The sequence below is a fragment of the Pogoniulus pusillus genome, chromosome 33 (assembly GCF_015220805.1).
Source record: "Pogoniulus pusillus isolate bPogPus1 chromosome 33, bPogPus1.pri, whole genome shotgun sequence".
Lineage (NCBI taxonomy): Eukaryota > Metazoa > Chordata > Aves > Piciformes > Lybiidae > Pogoniulus > Pogoniulus pusillus.
In genome coordinates this window covers 5,330,172-5,351,393 of record NC_087296.1, presented here as the reverse complement: position 1 = coordinate 5,351,393, position 21,222 = coordinate 5,330,172, and the positions used below count along the sequence as shown (strand labels likewise).

At 44.1% G+C, this 21,222-nt stretch overlaps 1 protein-coding gene across 4 annotated transcripts in view; it reads left to right on the top strand.

Moving 5' to 3' along the window:
• The window catches only part of FYN (FYN proto-oncogene, Src family tyrosine kinase), a 131,965-nt gene that overhangs the window by 28,345 nt on the left and 82,398 nt on the right, over positions 1-21,222 (top strand). The gene's annotated exons all lie outside the window — the stretch shown is intronic.

The window sequence follows — 21,222 nt, the reverse complement described above, 5'->3', positions numbered from 1 at the left end:
CCTGCATCATACCTGTGACACAAGTCCAGTAATTTCTGGCTTAACCAAATCATGGTGCTTTGGGAAGGTTTTTAATACCACAGGAGACAGGGAGGAAACAGCAAATCTTCTTTTACCTCCTTTGTAGCTGGACTGTAATAAAACCTTATGGGCAGCGTTGAATGGCCATTCTAATACCCTAGTTGCAGTTTAGCTAAGTTAGATGTTGTGCTGGGTATAGCAGAGTACAGAGAAATGGGGGCTGCAGTCCCAGCCCAGGATGGTGCCTTCAGCAGGCTACCTGCTTATAGAAAAACTTATTTTCTGCTGTGGCTTAATTTCCATAATGCCTCTTCTTCCCAAGCACCTAAAGGGCTTGCAGTATACAAAGATAAGAGAGGTCACATCCCACTGTTGCTTCACCAGCAGTTCTGCAGCTGCCAGATGTTGCTAAGTGCCATCTCACATGGGCTTTTTGAGGGGATGCTGATCCAGGCCACAGTGTTTCTTCAGGTTTCATGTGTTCTGAAGTAAATTTTCCAAACAAATTGATTCTATGAATAGATGAAGTCTCCAACTGAACATATAAATGTAGTGTTATTTTTTCAGAGTAGGGAGCTTGAGGGTGATATGAAGGCTTAGGTTAGGAGGATATACAGAGAGAGACATATGTGAAACCAGGAAAGGAGAACTCATGTAATTTGAGTCTATTTCTAATTGCTTCTGCCATGTGATAATGAAAAGAAGTGAATGACTTCTCCCACTCTCAGTTGCAAGATCACTAAACTGCAGCCCAGCCATCTATAAGTGGAAACTTCTGCAATATTCTTTGTATTCCTGACTACTTCTGAGTACTATGAGAGCTGTACAATTACTGTGATTGAATCAAACAGAAACCCATCCAAGAAGCAAGCTAGCAGGGTGTTTCCAAAAGTGATCCTGCTCAGGGTATAATAAGCTTTAAATCTGTGCTGTTATATATAAAATCCCTGGCCAAAAATTTTGCAGCAACTTGAAAAACCTTGTTTCTGCTTCAAAGAGAAGATTTATTTAGCTTGCAAGTAATCACAAGGCAAACATGGCTGTGGTCTGTAATTTTTGTGGATGTAGTTAAGAAGTATTTTTGGAGATTTGAGAACTGTTGATGAAATGACAAACCACTTGTGCTTCATGAGCATTTCCCTTACTCTGGAAACTAAATGCTCTGGCTGTAGTGGTGATAAGTTACTGCATCCAAAATAATACATTTATATTAGTATATTTAATCAGTATGATGTGATCTGTGTAAGAATTACTCCATCTCCAGCATAACATCAGCCTTGTGTTTTGTTTGAAATGCTCAAGCAGTAACTCTGGGGGGGAAGACTTGGAAAGGTGATGACTGTCATTTGTCATACCCCTGCACTTTCATCTGTAATGGCCCTGCTAGCTGCTTTATTTGCAGGCAATTCCTCTAAGAAGTGGTTTTATCTTCTAAGCCTGACACAGAGGGGAAGGGCACTGCTGGTGGCTCTCCCTTCCAGTGCTGTCTGCAGTGACATTGACACTGCAGCTCGTTGGGGGCTTGGTAGCAAGGAGCGTGCAGAGGTCCTGGAGCTTACAGTTCTTTGAGGTGCACTAGTGTCCTGGGAAAGAAGCAACTTCAGCCTTCACTGTGGCATATTTTGTTAGAGTTGAGAAAGACATTGCAAAAGATCTACAACAGGCTGTGTCATACTTGATTTCCATTCTTAAATGTCCCATGACGTCCTCCCTCCACTTCTCTGGGTGCCTTTCTGGGCACTTTGTAACCAGCTGCTGCAGTGGCTGAGCGAGTTAAAGCTGCAATGTGCAGGCACTGTGAGGCTAACCCATCACAGCTCTCTCTGTCTCCTGCACAAGGACTAGAGGTGCTTTTAGACTTCAGGAGGTCAGAGGAGCCCTTTCTCCACTGAAGTAATCTGCCTTGGCTTCCTTTTTTCATTTGATTGGGTTTGCTGCCTGCTGGATTTTTGTTTGGTAGCAACAACTGGAGGAGCTTCTGAACTGCAGCTGATAATGAACAGCAGAAACAGAGGTGGCTGTAAACTTAATCCTGTCAAATATAAATCTGCTTTCAGCAAAACCAAAGAGATTGTTTTAATCAGATCCTGTCCCTGCTACTGTTTTTAAAAAGAGCAGGAATTCTTTTTAGAAGTAGATACTGTTTTGTGAGTTGGTTTTGTTGTTTGTGTTGGGGTTGGGGTTTTTTTAATGATTAGGAAAATAAAATTCTGGGAGGGTGCTGAAACACAGCAGATTTTTAACAGAATGGATAAACTTTGGCCATGGAATAAAAGAGCTTTGCAGGTGAGATGCAGTGTATAACATGGAGAAAGCTGCACTGTTTCACAGACTTGGACAGATATATTTGCAAGAGACTTGTATTGCTTCTGTCACGTTTTTCTTTCTTCCATACTTCCTTTGTTGTATTCTGCCTTTAATTATTTTTGAAATCCCAAGGAGCAGCTGTATCTGTGCTGCATTTCATAGGGTAGAGACATACTGATGTCTTGGAGCTCTCTGAAGTGCTGCAGAATGAGCTCTAAGAAGTAGAAATCAGAGTATAGGCTTCAGCTGAGATTCCTTTCATCAGGATATTCAGTGTTGCAGCCATCACATAAATGGCAAAATCAGGTCAAAATTGCCAGGCTTCCACTTTGTGAAGGAAAATTGTGTATAAGCCTACTGCTTCAAACTTTGGAAACAAAAGACTCTGTAAGCAAGAATCATTATGGCTTACAATACAGAAAAGAGTATTACAATAACTGTATTGCCTCAGTTCATTTCAGATCTTTGCTTCACTTGATTTTGTAGTGTTTGTGGTGCCTGAATACAGCTTGTGATCTGACAACTTCAGCTTCTAATTGCTAGGGAGCTTCTAGCTATGTGCATGCTAACGCACTCCTTAGTGCTGTCAGGCTCTTACCTAGGGCCAGCTCTTTGAGTTTTACCCTGCTAAAACGAGGCAAGTGGTTTTGGCTTGACTCAGCTGGTGCCGAGGCCCGTGGCCAGAGCCACAGAAGAGGCTCCTTCTCTTCCTTTTCCTCTGCAAAGAGCACAATGAGCTGGAAGGAGGGGAAAAGGCAGTCCTCTGATGTGACAAACCTGGGTATAGCTGGGGCTGCCACGTGAAAACCAGTGGGTAAATAAGCCCCCACTGCCTCTCTTCAGCAGTAGTTTTAATCCCTGGAACTCTTCTGAAGCCAGTTGGGCAGAGGAGACAAATTTCTGGCTAGAGTATAGTGAGCTTGGGTTGGTGTCTCAGTGCAGAGGGGAAGCTCACAGCACCCTGTGTGAGGTGCAGACTGCTGCTGGAGCTTGTGACAGCAGCAGGGCGAATTCAGAGATCAGACTCAGTAGCTGTTCAGGACAGCACTGATGCAATGCAGGGGAGTAGTTTGCGATGTGGGACAAGAGATGAGGCCGCCTAGTGTCGTGTCTAATGTTGGAGAAAGTCCTTCCCCCTCGCTGATCCGCTCGTTTTCCTGTAAGGCTTGAGTCATCCCAGTTTCAACAGCCTGTATTTTGGGGGAGATTCTTCATAAATCTCCGAAGGCCTGGGAAATGAAGGGCTTCATTCCAGCGAGTGTTTGCCTCTTCGACAGAATTGGCTCCTGTTGCTAGTGGGTCACACTAGGATACTGGGCAGCAGGACAGGGAGCTGGGCTTCCAGCCTTCCTCCCGGTCAGCATCTCCGTGTCAGCATCAGCTTCTTCCGCCCGTCCTCCTGGGAATGCATTCAGACCGAAACTGTGTAGCTTTGCTAGAAGGGAACTTGTGTTTTCCACCAAACTCAAGTTTATTTGCTGCAGGTCTCTGCTTCCACTTCTTGTGTCAATGGCAGCCATAAGAAAGCTGGAACTACCCTGACTGCTGAAGCAGCTCAGTAATTAATTGTGTGTTTCCCAGTAGCACTCATCAGAGCTACATTTTGACCACATTAAATCTCTTCACTTCCTCACCATTCAATGGGAGTCTGGGAATGTTTCCTGGAGGCTTAGTGAGATGGCAGGAGGACTTTAGTTAAATCTGATCTCTAGTAGGTCTTGTTTTGTGCTGCATTTCTAGTCTTCTAGTGCCACAGAATACAACCTCGACCTTCAACAACCTAAGCCGAGCACCATGAGCTGTATGGTTGTGAAATGCCACAGCTTCAGAGGCATTTCCTCTGCTAAAATGTCTGCTAGATTGCCCCATTTTTGTGTGATGTAAGCATCTGTTAAGTTTTTCAAGTGCAAAAGGCATTGCATGTAGCAGTTTTTTAGTGGAGGGAATTGATTTGTTTCCTTTTTGGGGAGGCCAAACTGGAGATCACCTTTACATTGCTAACATGTACGATTTGATGTAGCAATATGTTTATTAATGCTGCCAGCTGGTTTCCTATTTTATTCTAGAAATTAGCACTTCAGGTGCTTAATTATGTCCTCTGGGAGTTGGGGGTTTTTTGCATGTTTATTTGTTTTTAGCTTGGTTTTTCTTTTTAGTGTCAAAATGTTTGGTATGAGGCTGAAACCTTATTTTTAACCTTTTAAAGTACTTCTAAACAGTTGGTTTGTGACTCTGAGTTCTATTGAGTCAATATAATTTTAATTTTAAGCCAATATAATTTTATTTTTGAGTCAATTTTATTTTTAAGCTTAACTAGTGAGATGAAGAGCAACTCAAAATGGTTCTGTTAAGCATGCATGAAGCTCTTGATCACTGCTTGCTTTCTGTCTGTTCTGATGAGTACAGTTTCATGCTTTTGGTTACTTCCAACTGGGAAATTAACTTCTAAGATATTTGCCATCAGTGCATGTGTGCAAGAAAAAAACTGCTTGCAAAATTTTGCTTAAAGATGATTTCAGCACTATCTTTATTTAGTGTTGCCTCCATTAAATGAGCGTTGGGAGCACAATCCACTTAAGTGAAATAAGGCATTAAGAGGGAAGAAGTCAGTATGGGATAAGTTGGGGCACGTGATTAGAGCTCATGGATTTCTGAGCAGCAGCTGCTATGTAAAAGCTCAGTCCTTTGCTTTGGGAAGCTTCTGCAGCTGTAACAGAGGATAAAAGTATGCCTGTGGATAGCTAATATACAACAGACACCTTCTAACAGAAGTTCACAAGCCACCATAAGTTACTATGTAGTATTTGGATGGGGCACTTAGTGCCATGGTCTAGTTGAATGGCTAGGGCTGGGTGCTAGGTTGGACTGGATGATCTTGAGGGTCTCTTCCAACCTGATTGATTCTATGATTTGTGATACTTCTGACCCAAGGCGTGTGAAATTTGGGCTACACAGATCATCTTTCCCTCACTAGAGAGGTTTGTGTTAAATATTTCTCTTGTAGTCACGTTAGTGCAATCTACATTTTAGGACAGAGGGCTGCTCTGAAGGAAGCCATATTCCTCCCTCATAGTAAACAGTGTTTCCTGATTCATCAGGATAAGGACTGTAGTGGTCTTTGTATGCATGTCAAGCTTGATTCCTAATGGCCATGACATCTGAAACTCCTAGATAAGCTTGCATCTATCCTCATTACTGATATGCAGATCCAGGATCTAATCACTCGCTTCCCTTGAGCTGTGATTGCTTGCTGGCCCCTGACTATGCTGAACGTGTAACTTTAAGACTGAGCTCACTTTAAAATAACCCAAAAGTAACTATATACTGGGGTTTGTTTAGTTTGTGTTGCAATGGCAGTAATCTAAAATCCATCACCATCACCACCCCCTTTTTTTTTTTAATGTAATTGCTTTTCTGAATATAAATAGAGAGCACAAGCTTCATTCCTTGGTAATGTGTCAAGCTGACATTTGTCTTGGGGAAAACAGCAAGGAGGCTCAGCTTCGTTGTGGTAAGGAAGCCAAAAATGTAACACTACTTAGTTCTGGAGGGATGGAACTGAGAATGAGAATGAATTTTTTTTTGCTTTGTTTTTGATGTTGTTTTGAGGTTGTTGGTTTTTTTCCCCCTTCCCCAGAATATTCTGATCTTTTGCCAAGCAATTCTTAAGGGGGAAAAAAATTTTTTGGTAGTGTATTTTTTAATAATTTTGGAGTTTAGTAATTTGGCCAAAACATACACTCATTGGGTAATAGAACCTGTGTGATTCTTGCACGTGTGATGAACTTAGATTTGCATGAACACAGGACTGGAGCTGGGAATCAAAGCAGTACCACTAACAGCTGCCTCGTATCCAGTTCAGAATCAGCGATACCTGACCCCTATGTGCAGCTTCCTTCACAGCACTGGGGATGATAAACCCTCCTGTGATTTGGTGCAGGCAGTTACGTGTTTCAGGGTGATAAACTGACAGCCTCAGCTAGAAGTTGACTCTGGACTCTTTATCACTCTATATCTGGAGATGGGAAACTTGCTGAAATTGGGAGACCTTAATTTGACATCAGTGGGTGTCTCTAAGCAGGCATTTCCAGTACAATTTCTTTGTGGAAAAGGCCCTGCTAGAGTGTTCTGTCAAGGTAGTTCTGTAAAAGCAGTGCACCTATGAATGTAACCATTTTCAGTTGCATTTCACGTGCTGGTTTCTCTTTATCACGAGCAGTTCACAGCTCTTTGTGTTTGTTGTGTGCATGGCTGCATGTGCCCTGCTCTTGCTGGCTGCTGAAGAGCAGATTTCCAGGGGAGCCTTTGGGTGTGTACTGAGAGCTCAGCTGCAGATGGGAAGTGCCTTTCCTGTGGAATTTAGATTAAAATTGCCACACGTAACACATAACTCTGCCGTTTGAAAATGTAGATTAGGTTGCAGTTGATAAAGCAAATAGCAGCATTTAAAATACACATTTTTGCTGGGTTATGTCTTTATTCCCCCCAAGCTCGAGGGTGTCTGTTTATAATAAAGCAACTTCATGAAATTTTTAGAGGAAAAAAATAAGTGGTGTTTTGACCACTAGTGTGAGCCTAGGGTTGAAATATTACTGCATATTATTTTCTGTAAGTTCTCTGTTCATGCATGTGTGTGGGGACCTTTTCCTTGAGTGTAGATATCTCAGGGTGTCTAATCAGTCACGCTTAAAATGGGCTTTTAAAACATACATATCACATTGTGTAGTTCTATGTTTAATTAAACATTCTGGTCCTGCAGTTGTTAATCTGTCAAGCCCCCAGTTCAACTCCCTGTGGTCAAGTATATAAATATGTAAAGGGTGAGTGTCAGGAGGACAGGCTCTGCTTTGTGATGTCTAGTGATAGGACAAGGGGCAACGGCTGCAAGCTGGAGCAGAGGAGGTTCCATGGGAACAGAAAACTGTCACTGTGAGAGTGACAGAGCCCTGGAACTGCCTGCCCAGAGAGGTGGTGGAGTCTCCTTCTCTGGGAACATTGAAGATTTACCTGGATGCATTCCTCTGTGACTTACTCTAGGTAATCCTGCTCTGGCAAGGGGGGGTAGGACTGCATGCTCTTTCAAGGTCCTTTCCAACCCCTAACATTCTGTGATTCTGTGGTGGGAAGGAGAGCTGGACAAAATCTCATATGAAATATTGAGGAAATGCATGTCTGAGAGAAATTTTCATTCCTAATTTTCAGTAGTATTCTAGTACCACATAAGCTCTCAGTTCTTTAGCTGTTAAAGTGTTTCCTCCCATTTTGTTGGTGAATTGCTGTATCTGTTTAATTTTTTTCTTTGGATCATTTCCTGTCCACAAAAGATTCTATCTTAATTCTCAGCCTTTCTAGTAAACACTCAATAGATAGGAAGTTATAGTTTCATAATAGACTACATCCATGTGGAAATCTGTAAACATCCTTTCATATCCCACCTCTTTTTTTTTTCCCTTTCATTAATCATTCTCTCTATACTGCTTGCTTTGTGTGACAGCTCGGCTAGGCAATGCTTGTACAACAGGAGCCTTCTCACTGTCAACACATCAAACTGCAGCTACAGAGAGAAGGTGTCAATTTGAATGTTAAGGTGGTGTATACAGCTTAAAAAGCAAGCAATAACCTGATAAGGAATTTTTGATGGCTTTACACATTGGGAACCCTGTTCTGCTCCGCAAACTGAAGCACAGCAGTGAGTACCTCTGGGTCTGGGACCCCCCAAGCCTGACATGTCCCATCCTGGTCCAAAGGAAAAACACATCACAAAATATCTGGTTCCTTCAGCTTTGCCCATCCCAGTGGGAAATCATAGTCATTAAGGTTGGAAAATACCTCTAAGATCATCAAATCAACATAGGAAGTAAAATTCTGTCAAGAGCTTAGTTAACTTATCTCTTCATTGCTTTGTAATCAAGACAAGCAGAAATTAGCTCAGCCAACATGAAAAATTTCTGTGCCTTTTAGCATAATTTCTCATCCTTATCTGGTTCAAAAGTTGAGATTTATTTCCAAGGAATTTGTGTGTGAGAGTACTAATGTGTTCATGATGTCATCATCTGCTTTCACGTAGTCACTGACTTCATTATGACTCCTAGGAGAGATGCACAAAATATTCTGCCTGAAGATTTTTAATTAAGACCTTAAGCCCTGAAAACCAGGAAGGTCTTGGTTTCTACTTCCAGATACCTTGCTGTCGATGCTTGTGTTTTTAACTTATGACCAATGGTAAGAGTATTTTTACTAAGGAATCTCTAAATCCTGTCTGTTTGGAGGGTGAAAGTTGTCTATTTCCTTCCCTCCATGACTTCTAATCTCACTTAAGAGCCCATAAACCTCAGAGGTGGCTGACATAACTTCTCTGGAATCCAACAGTATCACTCTTGAGCCCTCAGCTCACAGATTGGGATTGTTGCTTCTCTATCTCCTAAAGAATGAAGGAGTGTGCTGTCTTCATCCCTAAGGAACTGAGATTGTGAGTTCAACGTGTCTGAGGAAAACTGCTTTCCTTCATCTGCTGAACTCATCTGTTTTTTTTATTACTACTTTTTGTCTGCATGGTCCCTTGGAAAATGGATGAGGACAACATCTCAGGTCAGACCCTGTGCTGCCACAATGCGAACGAAAGGAGATGTCTTCTTCAGCCTAGCTGTCATAAAAACTAAGTTTGTCAGAGAGCTCTCTGTAATCTCCCTTCTGTTTGCTTTCCTGCTCTCCCCTTTCTATCTCACTTTTGTGCTTGTACACAAAATACCTGTGTTTCTGCATGTCTGCTCTGTATTATTGATTGTTTAATGGAAAAGCAACTATGGCTTTCCCAAAGCCTTTTGGACAGCTGGTGTAAGGAAGGAAACAGCCTGCTGGTGTATTTTAGTTACTGACCCAATCTCCAAATACCTCAGATTGCCAAGTCAGGAAAGTCTTTGCAGTTAAAACTCTTTCAATGAAAGCAATACCTCAGAGCTATTTTTTTTCAGATAGAGAAACCATGTAGAATTACCCTTAGATGCTCCCTTCTGATTTGATCTAATGTTATGCATGAGGTAGAAGCTTGGTTTTAAGTCCTTTCCCTAGAGTTTGTTGTACTGCACAGTGTCATATTGTTTGTGTTTGCCAAGAAATGGCTTTTTTCCTCACGTTTTGTGCTTTCCATGATCCAAAAGACATCGAGCTGGCTGAGGGGCTTGCCCCAAGTGTCCCATTTTTATTCTTGGAAGAATCAGCAGCCAAAGGTGATGCAACAATTCTGACCTTTCCTAGCTTCACTTGGAGGCAGGGAAACGGAACTGAATCTAAATCTAGCCCACCTTTGCCATCACTCTTTGATACTGGCAGTCCTGCACGTCCCAGTGTGTCCTTTCCTTCAAACACTCAGCCATGAATGTCCTTTTCCATTTACTTGAATACTCTTAGGCCTAATAAAAATTGCATCCTCCAAGAGATCAATATCCCAGAGTCAGGATAAATTTTAAACTGAAGCTACCACAAAAGTGTTCTTTATGAGAAGCCTCCCTGTGTACGTTCCAGCTCGAAAGAGTCTGTTAATAACCTCGCTGGCTTCTGGTGGGCACGTAGCTGATTAGCATCCTGCGGTACTGCCGTGGCAGGAGCTGGACGCGGGGCTGTGACAGCAGCCAGGGGCTTGTGCCCGTCTGGCGGGTGGCTACTGTGGCACGGCGTGGTTAGTAGAAGCGGGAGCCCAGCGGCTCTCGCAGGCGCCTCTGTTAAGCGCCGAGCTGGGCGCAGCGCGTCCAGCCCTGTGAGCCCAGCCGGGCTGAGCTGCGCATGGGCTGGGTGCCCCCGGCTGGGCCCTGAGCCTGCGGCCGCCGGAGGGCAGAAATGCCGCTCAGCCCGCTCCAGCAGTGAGAACCAGGACACTGCGCACCCACGGGGACTTTAAAGGGAAGTTCTAAGGACAAGAGCATGTACACAAAAGGCAATCAGGGAGAGTAAGTGCAAAGCACACTAGGCCCAAGCTGGCCTTCTGGAATCCTCCATCCCTTCCACCCTCAGTCCGCCTGAGGGCAGGCCCAAACTGCCCTCCCCAGCTGGGGCCTGCAAGGCCTCAGCAGGCCTCATGACGCAGCTCAGCTCCCTGCCAGCCAGGAGGCATCTCCCTCACCGGCCACGGGATAAGGAATGCTCTGTTCCCAGAGAGAAAAGTGGAAGGAAGAAAGGCAGGGGAGAGAAGGGGATGAGTCAGGCACTGCCTTTGAAGCTGTGACACCGGAATATGGACCATAATAACTACACTACACCACCCTGGGACGAGCAGGCCTGTTCCCCTGGGGTGCGCCTCTGTCCCTGTGGCTTTGTTGAGGGAGACCCAGGAGGGTCCCTCAAACTACCACACTGGGTAGTAGCTACTCGTGCTTAAAAATGCTCCAGCCTGCATGGTCATGTTCACTGCAACTCTTCTGTGTTCAGGTGAGAGGCTTTGCTCTAGAAGGTGACAGTGTCACCCCTGCTGAACGCTAAACTGTCTCCTCCCACACAGCATCGCCTGTGCAGCTGCCTCTCGGCTGGCCACTGGCACAGCTGCAGCACCATTTCAGATGTAAGCCTGTGACTTTCCACTTACAGATGACTTATTTCCTGTAGAGAATGCTGCAAGGGACTTGTTGCAATGTCCACTGTGCAAACCATGAGCCACTGTTCCAAAGAAACAAGTTGTATTTCACTATAAGAAAACAAGAAGTTCAGCAGAGGTCACTGCTGTAGAGTTCCCATCCTACCCACGACTCTCCTACTGGATGGAGTAAGCCACAGCCTCTACCTGTAATGGTGGATTTGAGAGGGGGTGGAAGTGAAGAGGAAGGACTGGAATAAAAGCTCTGATCTCATATGCATGGTGCATATCTGAGTTTATCAGATCTTCTGGAGCAACTGCAGAGCAATAGATGATGGAGCTGAGAGCAGCAACTCCCAACTTGATTGCTGAAAAGAATGAGGTGACTGGTTATAGGCAGAGCTGTATGAAGCCAAATCTGCAGGTAGGAGTTATTACTGGCTACTGATTTTTAAGCTGTAAAAGGAAACTGGTGGATAAATGATAAAGTTTATCTGTGTCTATGAAATTGTTTTAGCTGGTAAGGGTGAATGGAGTTAGCTGCCAGTAACCTCCTGCACAGGAGCTTACAGCTGGTGATGCAGTAAGAGGAGCAACCTTGAGGATCATGTGGCCTTGAGGAAAAAGAGGCAATAGCTTCATGTCCCTGGCTTCCCTTCTGTGCTGTTTCCCCAGGGGAGGCACAGTGAAGAGTTCAAGGTTTGGTGATTTTTTTTGTTGTTTTATTTCTATGTTGTAGCCTTATAGACAGATTGAAGCCTTGAGTTCTTAATCTCCTGTGGCTGAGGAGCAGATCTGTGAACTCACAAATTACTTGCACTTTTCCAGTGTTGGTCTTGAGAGCTGGGAAAAGGCATGGACTACACTTAGGATACTTGATGGAGCATTTTCCCTTTGGGGATGCCGTTTTCTGTTTGGAACAATGAGATGCTCAGGTGCTTTTGGTAGAATCTTGGTGTCAATAGAAACGTCCCATGAAACTGTACTCCAGTAAAGCTTTTGATACTGGAAGCTCTTTTCTTTCTTGATAGATCTGGTCTAGCTTACTAAATTACTGGCAGGACCAGCATTGTGTTGCCAACATTGTTAGTGCCCTTGGTGAGCTCTAGGTTATTCTCCTTCTTCCTCTACTATCCTACAAACACACAGCAGGGAGAAGTGGCAGTGGGCATCTCAGGTACCACATAGCATCTGTGAGTGGAATGAGCAATTTGTTCCTTTTCTCTCCCTTTATCTCCTGAAGAAATGTTGGTCTCTAACAACTTGTAAAGATACCTACACTTGCAAGGAAGGAAACTTCTTTTTCTTCTTTCTTAATGGAAGATAAGTGCTAACTGCTGTTTCCCTGCTCAGGTAGCTGTTAGCATCTCCACTTCAAAACAAGTGAGATTTAGTGAATTGTCCTCTCCAGGAGCTACAGAAGCCTGTTCAAGTACTACCTGACTTTGATTTGTGTATTCTGCTGGACTTGGTGAGGGTCAGAGGATGTTGGGTTTGGGTGCATTGAGTAACCTGTAGAGTGACCACAAAGACAAACAGCAGAGGCACCCACTGACCTGACACCCTGCTGTTGCCAACTGATCTTCCTCTCCCAAGCAGACATGACTAATCACAGCTACAGTGAGCTGCAAAGAGACAACCTTAAAGGAAAGAGAAAGAGGATCAACACAGATGTTTCTCAAGATGAGGGCTGTGTGATCATTCCTGTCAGTCAGGGTACAAATAGAGGAAGCTTCTCTGTAAATCTACTGGCTGTTTGCAGTTGCATTTTACCTGCTTGGATGGGTGGTTTTAGTTCAGCTTTCATTCAGAACTACAAATGCCAAGCACCTACAATCCCTTTTTCTCAGTCACTCATGCATGACACAGACTTTGTGAGCAGAGTTTGGGTAATTCTTGCTGGGGCAGGTTCTGCCTTGTGACCATTCAGGGCAAATGTGTGTGCACACAGATATGCCAAGACACAGTTGCTGGAGTCTTAGTTCTGAGGCATGCAGTGCTGAAGTGACTCTAAAAAGTCCCACCACATCTGGCAGAGAAGAGTCTGGCTTTGCTATTTCCAGAACCCACATATGTTTTTTGACCTGTTGGCTGCTACTGGTACCTCCCTGCCCTGGTCCTCACTGTGAGAACATTGTGCAGATCACTGCTGAACCACTTGTAGAGCAGATACTGCCAGTGGTAAGCTGGTTGTGTCACTGAGTGAGGAAGGAGTGCTGATGGAGATTTCTGTGTGGAGGTATTTTCCTCCTCCCCAACACACCCACCTCCTTCTACAGCTTCTACACTGTCCTGGAAATTCCCCCAGAGACTCAGCAGCACCACCTCACACTGATTTACACTGAAATGTGTTTCCTCCTTCTGTTAGGGACTTTCTTCTGCCTACTAGCAGATTTTTACCCCATGTATCTTTCTCCACAGTTGAAGATTTCTTCTGAGGTTCCTTCAGAGGGGTGAACACTTGATCTATTATAAATCTGCCTTCCAGTGGGTATTCTCTTCAGTTCCTCTCCCCCTGCTTGTGTTTTCATAGTTACTGTTTCTCCTGAAGTGTTGGAATAGGAAAGACATGGGCAAAAAATTCTTATTAGTTTTTATTTGTGTTCTCTGAAGCATTTTGAGTTGCAAGGGCACCATCTAATTTCATAATATCTCTAAGAAATAACTACCAATCAATAAAAAGCTGGACGAAGATGGTGCTTTGCATGCTTTTCCTGAGCAAACTGAGCCTCTCCTCTCTGAAGACTACAGGGAGAGCTGTCAGTAGAAGCTGAAGCTACCTGTGCTCAGTCCCTGCTGAGAGCACCTAGGGACGTCTGTGGGCCCACAGGTTCCACCAACTCTCGGATGTCAGCCAAGCTCTGAACAAGAGTGCTGATGGGTGAGAAGTATTCCTGAGCTGGTCATGAACCTGCTATGGGTGGTCTCTAGATTCAGAGCTGTAGAACAGCATCTTTGCCAGAGGCCAACAAGGAGTGACCTGGAGAAGCACCTGGGGTTACTTTTTTAGTACACCCTAGAGTTTGCTGTTGTTCTGGGGCTTGGGCTCATTTTCTTTCTCTTGCACGTTTGCTTTGCCTTGGGCTTCAGACCACTGTGGTGGAGTTAAAGTGAAATGAAAGGCTGCAGTTCACACCTGAGGTTTTCAAATGACAAGGTTAAATCGTTCATTTGTCCGCTTTACCTTTCCAAAGGCCAGTCATATTTTCACAAAGGTGTCATATCTTATGTTGTGATTCTCTGGATGGAGCTTTTGTGGTGGGTTCTGCTGCTCCCTCCCATTTCACTGACAGTAAGCAGCAGCTATACGTCCTTTGTGGCTTTTCCCTCTTTGTGGGAGCCTGCTCCTTTAGAAATTAGTGGGAATTTTCCCATGGATGTTGCTAGAAAGGATGAGAAACACAGATCTGCCATGCTAGGAGTCCTGAGTTGTGTTGATCTTTTTGATGGAAAGTATCTGTCTTTGCCCCTGCGAAGATGCTAGTCCATAAAATCCTTGGCAAGAAGAATGGTGAGTTTTGGATGCAAAATGATGCACATTTCCTCTCTGTGCAGAAGCTTTGAAATTCCTGGCAGAAAGAGATTATTGTTAGAAAGATTATTGTGTAAAGACCTGAAAGAGGGGAAAACCACATGTAGCTGATGACCATATCATATGAGCACTTAACGGCATGAAGTGTGCTTAGCAGAAGCAGAAAACACCAGGAGCACTGAAGGTTTGGCTGGGAGTGAGTGTAAGCACTCTGACATTCCAGAGATTTAGTACCTGTGATTTAACTAGCTCAACTCATCCGTGTCTAGAGTTACAGTTCCTTGATGCAATGTGGAAGATCAGTTTTCAGGTTAAAACAAAACAAAGTATAAAAGCTGGGGGTTTGTTTTGGGTTTTTCTTATGCCTTGCTAGTGTCCATTGAAGGCCAATTTAGTTTGTGCCTATGACTGTGTTTAATAAAAATCCTGCATCTGCTAGAGGAAAAAAATAGAACTTGTCAAAGTTCATCTCTGAAGGTTCTTTATTGTGGCTGACTGACTGTAAAGAGCCAGTAGATAAATCCAGGCATTCAGAGTCTTAAAGGGGCTAATGTTTCAGTTTGCCCAGAAATCTTGCTCTCTTTTAAGTCTGAAGCTTCATGAAAAGTTATTTGCTGTCTATTATATATACAAGTAAGTACAGAGACCTGATAGGACTGTCTCTGTAAGATGTGTCAGCTGGAGCATTGCTGCATTCATCTTCAGTGCCAAGCAACTCCAATTACTCTTTGGTCAAACAAACTTTTTATTCATTGAGGTGCAGTTGTTTGCCAGAGCTATTTGCAGTCATGTGGCAGAGGGGGCACAATTAATACATTGTAAAAATGATTTTTTTTAATGATGTATGCTATGGAGATGTAACAGAGCCCTGCTGGCAGTGATCTGAGAAGCAGGGCCGGGCCAGGGTGAGGATTTGCCGGATCATAGCAGAGCCCTTGAAATTCTCCAACTGGCAGGAAGGGAGAAGTGTGCACGAAAGAGCCCGTGGGAATGGTATTTTAGTTCAGCAGTGTCCATTAACGTTGTCAAACTGCCTGTCTCAAACTGCTAAGGCTGATAAACTGCCAGTAATTATCATTTAGAAAATTAGTGCCTGCCAAGACTGTCGCACACATCACATGTTGTGGTGGTTTGGGTGGTACCCACCCCCCTACACTTTGGAAATCACCCAGACTAGACTCAGCAGGCTCTGGGAATTGAATGAAGCCTATATTTACAGCTTAGCACAATGTAGAAGCAGGTATTTACAATATATATACAGTTACATACAGAAACAGACAAGGTAGAAGGTAATACAGAAACACAGCAGCCCTCCCAGAAACCTGAGTCCCCAGGAGGGGCTGCCAACCACCCTTCCACCTTCTTCCATTCCTCTCTACCTCACCCCAGATGTTGCCTTGTGCCTAAGGAAGAATGGAGGGTCAGCCGGGGGGGTTAGGAAGCAGGTGGATTAATCAGGTTAGGTTAGAGAGAAAAATGCAGCCCACAGCCTGGATAGAGAGCGACTCCCTTATCTTTATTTGGATTCTTGCTCTTGTACATCTCAGCAAGCCTATGAGTGAAGTAGACATCACCATTGTTTCCCATTCACGGCCTGTGATCTAGTTCTTCTCACCAAAACACTCTAGCTAGCTTCAAACTAGCACACATGTGTTGGTTGGGCTGGTTTGAAATTACTTTGCTTTAGAAAAAAAAAAAAAAAGAGAGAGAGAGAATGAAAGAAAGAAAATTCCTGGGCCTGCATCTGTTCCAAGAATAGCTTTGAGTTTTGACACATGACAGTTGGTGCTGGCAGTAGTTATTTTTGTTGTTCAGAACAGGCTTGAGGGATGCTTTCTTGGCGTGCGTCACTACTGCTGTTTACCTTTTGGGTAACAAAGCTGCTGAGACCTCTGCAGCAAAGCTAAAGAAATAACTGAAGCTATTGGGATCTCCCTTTCCTCCTTTCTTTGCCTACAATGCTGGACCAAATGAGGATTACAAATCTCAGTTGCCAGAAGGACGTCTTTCTGATTTTTGCAGTTGATTTCCAGCCACTATGAAGAAGCAAATTCTCAGTGGAAGGGGTGAGTAGGGCAGAAGACCACCTTAGAAGCAGTTTTGGCTGAACACCACCATCACTTCCTTTCCTCACAACCCTCTTATAGTGTAGAAACTGTGGTTTGAAGTACAGCAAATGTTGTAGAGTCATAGAATACCAGGTTAGAAGGGACTGCTCTCACAGAAGCACAGAATGTCAGGGGCTGGAAGGGACCTCAAAAGCTCGTCCCATCCACCCCCCCTGCAGAGCAGGATCACCTGTACCAGATCACACAGGAACACATCCAGGTGGGTTTTTAATATCTCCAGAGAAGGAGACTCCACAACCCCCTTGGGCAGCCTGTTCCTGTATTCTGTCACCCTCACAGGGAAGAAACTCCTCCTTGTATTTACATGAAGCTTCCTACACCTCAACTTCCACCCATTGCCCCTTGTCCTGTCATCAGGCATCACTGAGCAGAGCCTGGTTCCATCCTCCTGGGACTCACCTTTACATCTTTATAAATATTGGTGAGGTCACCTCTCAGTCTGCTGTTCTCCAAGCAGCACAGCCCCAGCTCCCTCAGGCTCTCCCCATAACAGAGATGTTCCATTCCCTTAATCATCTTTGTGGCTCTGCACTGGACTCTCAAGCAGTTCTAGTTTCCTCCTGAAGGAATCCAAATGCAGCCATGACCAAGTGCTAGGGATGACGTGGACACAACTGCATCACAGCCACTGCTGAGAAAGGGGGTGGGATGCCAAAAAGACCACACAGAAGTGTGTGTGGTGTTGTTCATACAGAGTTTGCGATTTGATGAGTCATCAATGAATAGGTTGGTGCAGTGTCCCTGAGTTCATGGTCTGTGAGTCTGAGCAACTCCAGTCTTGAGCTGTCAGCCCAAGAAAGTATCCATTACCTTTTAGCTTATGTTTTAGTGTGTGGACCTTTCTACTTACAATGAATACAAGGTTGTAAACACTTTGTATGCTCTCTGCTTTTTCTTCTGGGCTGTGGTTCAAGGCAGGTCTTCTGGGGTGACACAGCTAACCTCCAAAGTTCCAGCTTGCACTTGTTCCTGCCACTGTTTCAGAATTTAAACCAAGCCATTCTCAAGTGATTGATGATTGATTTTTGAACCTCAGTGTCTCCAGGAGACAGCAGTCAGTGCAGTGTAACCAACAGGCAAATCAATGAAACTGAGGAGGCAGTGAACAACTGCAGCAGAACAGCCTCTGCGTCAAAGGGATAGGAACAACTCAGGGTTTTTCTTCTCAACACTTCCTATTCTATGCTTGCTCTATATCTTTACAGCAAGTGACATCATATATCAGCTCAAGTAAATGCTTCATGGACTAGGAAAGGAGATTTTTTTTTCTGCTCAAATAACATTTCAAGTACTGGAAAGCAAAGTGCTTCCTTATGACCTGCAGGGTACCAGATATTATGTCATGCAAATAAAAGGAAAACATATTGTGTTTCATTATTTCCTCTGTGTGAACACTTGACTGTGTTTAATTCTCTTAATCTAAAATTATAAACAAACTTGCCCTGATATAATCTAATTTTCATTACAGACACCAAATGCTATTATGCTGGGCAACAAATTAGCTTAAGATAATTCTGTCTTTAGAAAAGAAGACTGCAATCAACAGATTTATAGTTTAATAAAGTCTCAGGATAATATATATATACCCTATAGCTTTTAGAGCTTTATTTTCAGTTCAGGGTTCCAATTAGTCTAATTTAGGTTTATTGGTACAATCATTAGATTTAAGATATGCCTTTTTTGTGTTAACCAACAAGAGAGTGTCAGTGTGAGGTACAGGAGAGAAACAGTATGAGGGAGCCATTTCTGAGGGATTTTATTGTGAAGCTGGTGATGGATGAGATTTAGGGGAAAGAGTATACAGTGAGAGCCTGTGTTTTGTCTAGAGTTTGGAAAGGGCAGTGAACAGTGAGGATATGTAGAGTCCCAACTGGAAAAAGTAAGGTTATTTTAGTCTGAAATAAAGCCTTTGACAAAAAGTAAAAACCTTTTGTAGATTAAAAAAACAAAATCATTATTTTCTTCCCCATCATCAGGTCTAAACTGTAACCTCTGAACACTGCAGTACAATTTATTGGCTAAGTATCTCTGGTCTTGAGATACAAAAGCCCAGCAACAGAAGTCTCCCAGATATTGCATGTGGAAAATTAATTACATCTCATCTGTGGAAATGTTTGAACAAAAGAAATGATGGCTTTGTCTGTTTGCATGTCTGCACTGTGTCCACGGTTCTGGTTTATTTGCTTATCTACCTTTCTGTACTTTGAAACAGTGAATCTGCTCTGCTTTGTGGTTTGGTGTTTTGTTTTGGGGAGGGGTGTTTTGTTTTTCCCCAAAGCAGTGTTTTATTAAGAAAAGCCACGTGGCTGCAGTTTGCTCAGCTTCTTGTCAGAGCAAATTGTAGAAATAATTAATGAAGCTTGGGTAGTAAGCAGACTGCGGATCTGGGTCATTTGTGATAAGTAGGTGAGATTTTTCTGTGATGAGTTTTGCACTCCCTCAGCCGGTCCTTTATAAGAGAGGTGTTCCAGTGTGTCCCCAGTCCTTGTCTGTCCCCATCCCACCCCCATCTTTGTGATGTGTGAACACATTTTGGTTTAGGATCTTCTGGAGGGCTGGCTGGGGAGAGACTGGGATTTCTCCCTCCTGCTTTGTCCCATGGCTAATAAAAGATAGGTGTACTCGGATTAATGTTGGCTAAGAGCCTGCAGTTATGTGTATGTGGCAGAGCAGTCCATCCCAATTCTGTGCACCTGTCAGCAGGACAGGCACAACTCAAGGCTGTAAGTGACTGGTCACGGCACAGGCAACACATCCACCTCAGCTGTCCTGCCAAGGGTGCTGGACAAGAGTGGCATGACTACACTGGGCTCAAACCATGAATGACCTGTTGTGCCAACAGCACGAGGACACCTCATCTATCTCCAGTGTAACTAGAGGTGGCAGAGCATATCTTGGGGAGCATTTTCCCCATCCCCATGCCCCCCTTTGCTCGTGCTGACAGAATAAAGGAAGTGTTTCTCCAGTTAGAAAGATGTGTTTCAGGAGGACAGGAACCAAGAGAGTTCATTTCTATGGAGAGTTGCTATAAATAATTTGCTCTGTTAACATTAATTCCTTCAGTAAGTGACTCTTACAAACAGGGTTTTGTCCCAAGCCTACAAAATGCTTTGTAAGCCCTTGTCACTATGTATGTGGCTGTTCAGATGCCAGCACTTCCCCCCTCAAAATGAGTAATACTGAAGTCCTTGCTCACTGGTGTTTAAGGCTTTGACTAGGCTGCAGTGTTTTCTTCTGCCCTGCACTCTATTAATGGCTGCAGTCAGTCTGGGTCAGAAACTGTAGCTACTGCAAGCTTTGAAAGCTTCACAGGGCTTTTAGGAAGCTTGTAATTGCTCCACTGTGAATCCTAGAGTGAGAAAGAGCTTACCCAGGAGGAAAGTCTTCTGTTAGTAATGGTGCAGCGGAAACCGTGGTCATAAATGGTCCCAGGTGTATGATACATATATGTCACTCTGCAGAACTGCAGCCTTTTATTTTTACCTCTTGCATAGTTCTGGTACTGGAAGCACTCTTCTTGGAAGATTTTCTTCTACTTAAACATGTTTTTGCATTTAGCTATCTGATGCTTAGTCCTTGTCTCTTCCCATTCTTCACATGAGATGGCAGCCAGTGAGCTGTTGAAATGTTAACAGAGCTGAAAGATGTGACCCAGAGGTGTTTGTGGAAAAAAAGGAAGTGGTTTGGAGTTCAGGCAGTTGCTAAAACACACGTGTTTATGAGGAAATGTGCTCTCCTGCTTTGTCCTTTTCTAAATGCATCTGTCTGCTTGTGAGGATTGTGCTGGTTTTGTTCCCCACATGCATGTACAAGTTCAAATCAATTCACTGGCTTGATACTTTCATGTATGGGGTTCTTCAAACCACTTGCCAGAGATGTATGTCCTGGTAGATGGGTTTAAAGTGGAGTAAACAGTGTGTGGACATGTGTGGTAGTTACTTGGGGAGAGGAAGCAGACCAAAGAAACTGGTTGTCACCTGAGGTGAGTACTGCAGTGCCTGGCAAGAAGGACACATTGGCAGGCAGCATTTCTGCACAGGCAATCCAGCTGCAGTGCCAGTGCCTTGGTGAGACTGTTGTAGCCCCAAATTCTGTTGCTGTTTTGCCATTAGATGTGAGAGTATGTGTGAGAGAGAGAAATGAACGTGGTGCTTTTGGCATCTACAGTTTGCCAATGATGTTTGCCATTGAAATCTTCACAATTGCCCCTGCAGCAGCTCCCAGATTGTGCAAATTGGTTTTGGAGGGGAAATGAATTAGCTGCTTTGCATCCTTCAAAGAAAAAGGAAGGGGTGTGGGGGGGAACAAGCCTTGTCTCTTTGTGGCACTCAGGCAGGCATGCCTGCCCTCTTTTCCATAGAATTGTTATGGATATGTACTTCCAGGAACTGTGCCGTCAGCCTGTGCCATTCATACATTTTGCAGAGTTCATAATCGAACGCGTTCATGGCTGGCAGTGGCACACGTGCTGCTCTGAATGCTCCCTCTCAGATGGCTCCTGCTCCTGGTAACCCACATTCTGCAGCTGGAGGCTGTGCTGGGGGTGCCGCATGAATGGCACGGCTTGTGCTCCAGCCGGGTGGGGGGAGCTGGATTCTAGGTCAAAATCAAATGTGACATTGCCTAAGTGCGCGAGTCCAAAGCAGTTACTGCACGAAGAAGTGGAGCCT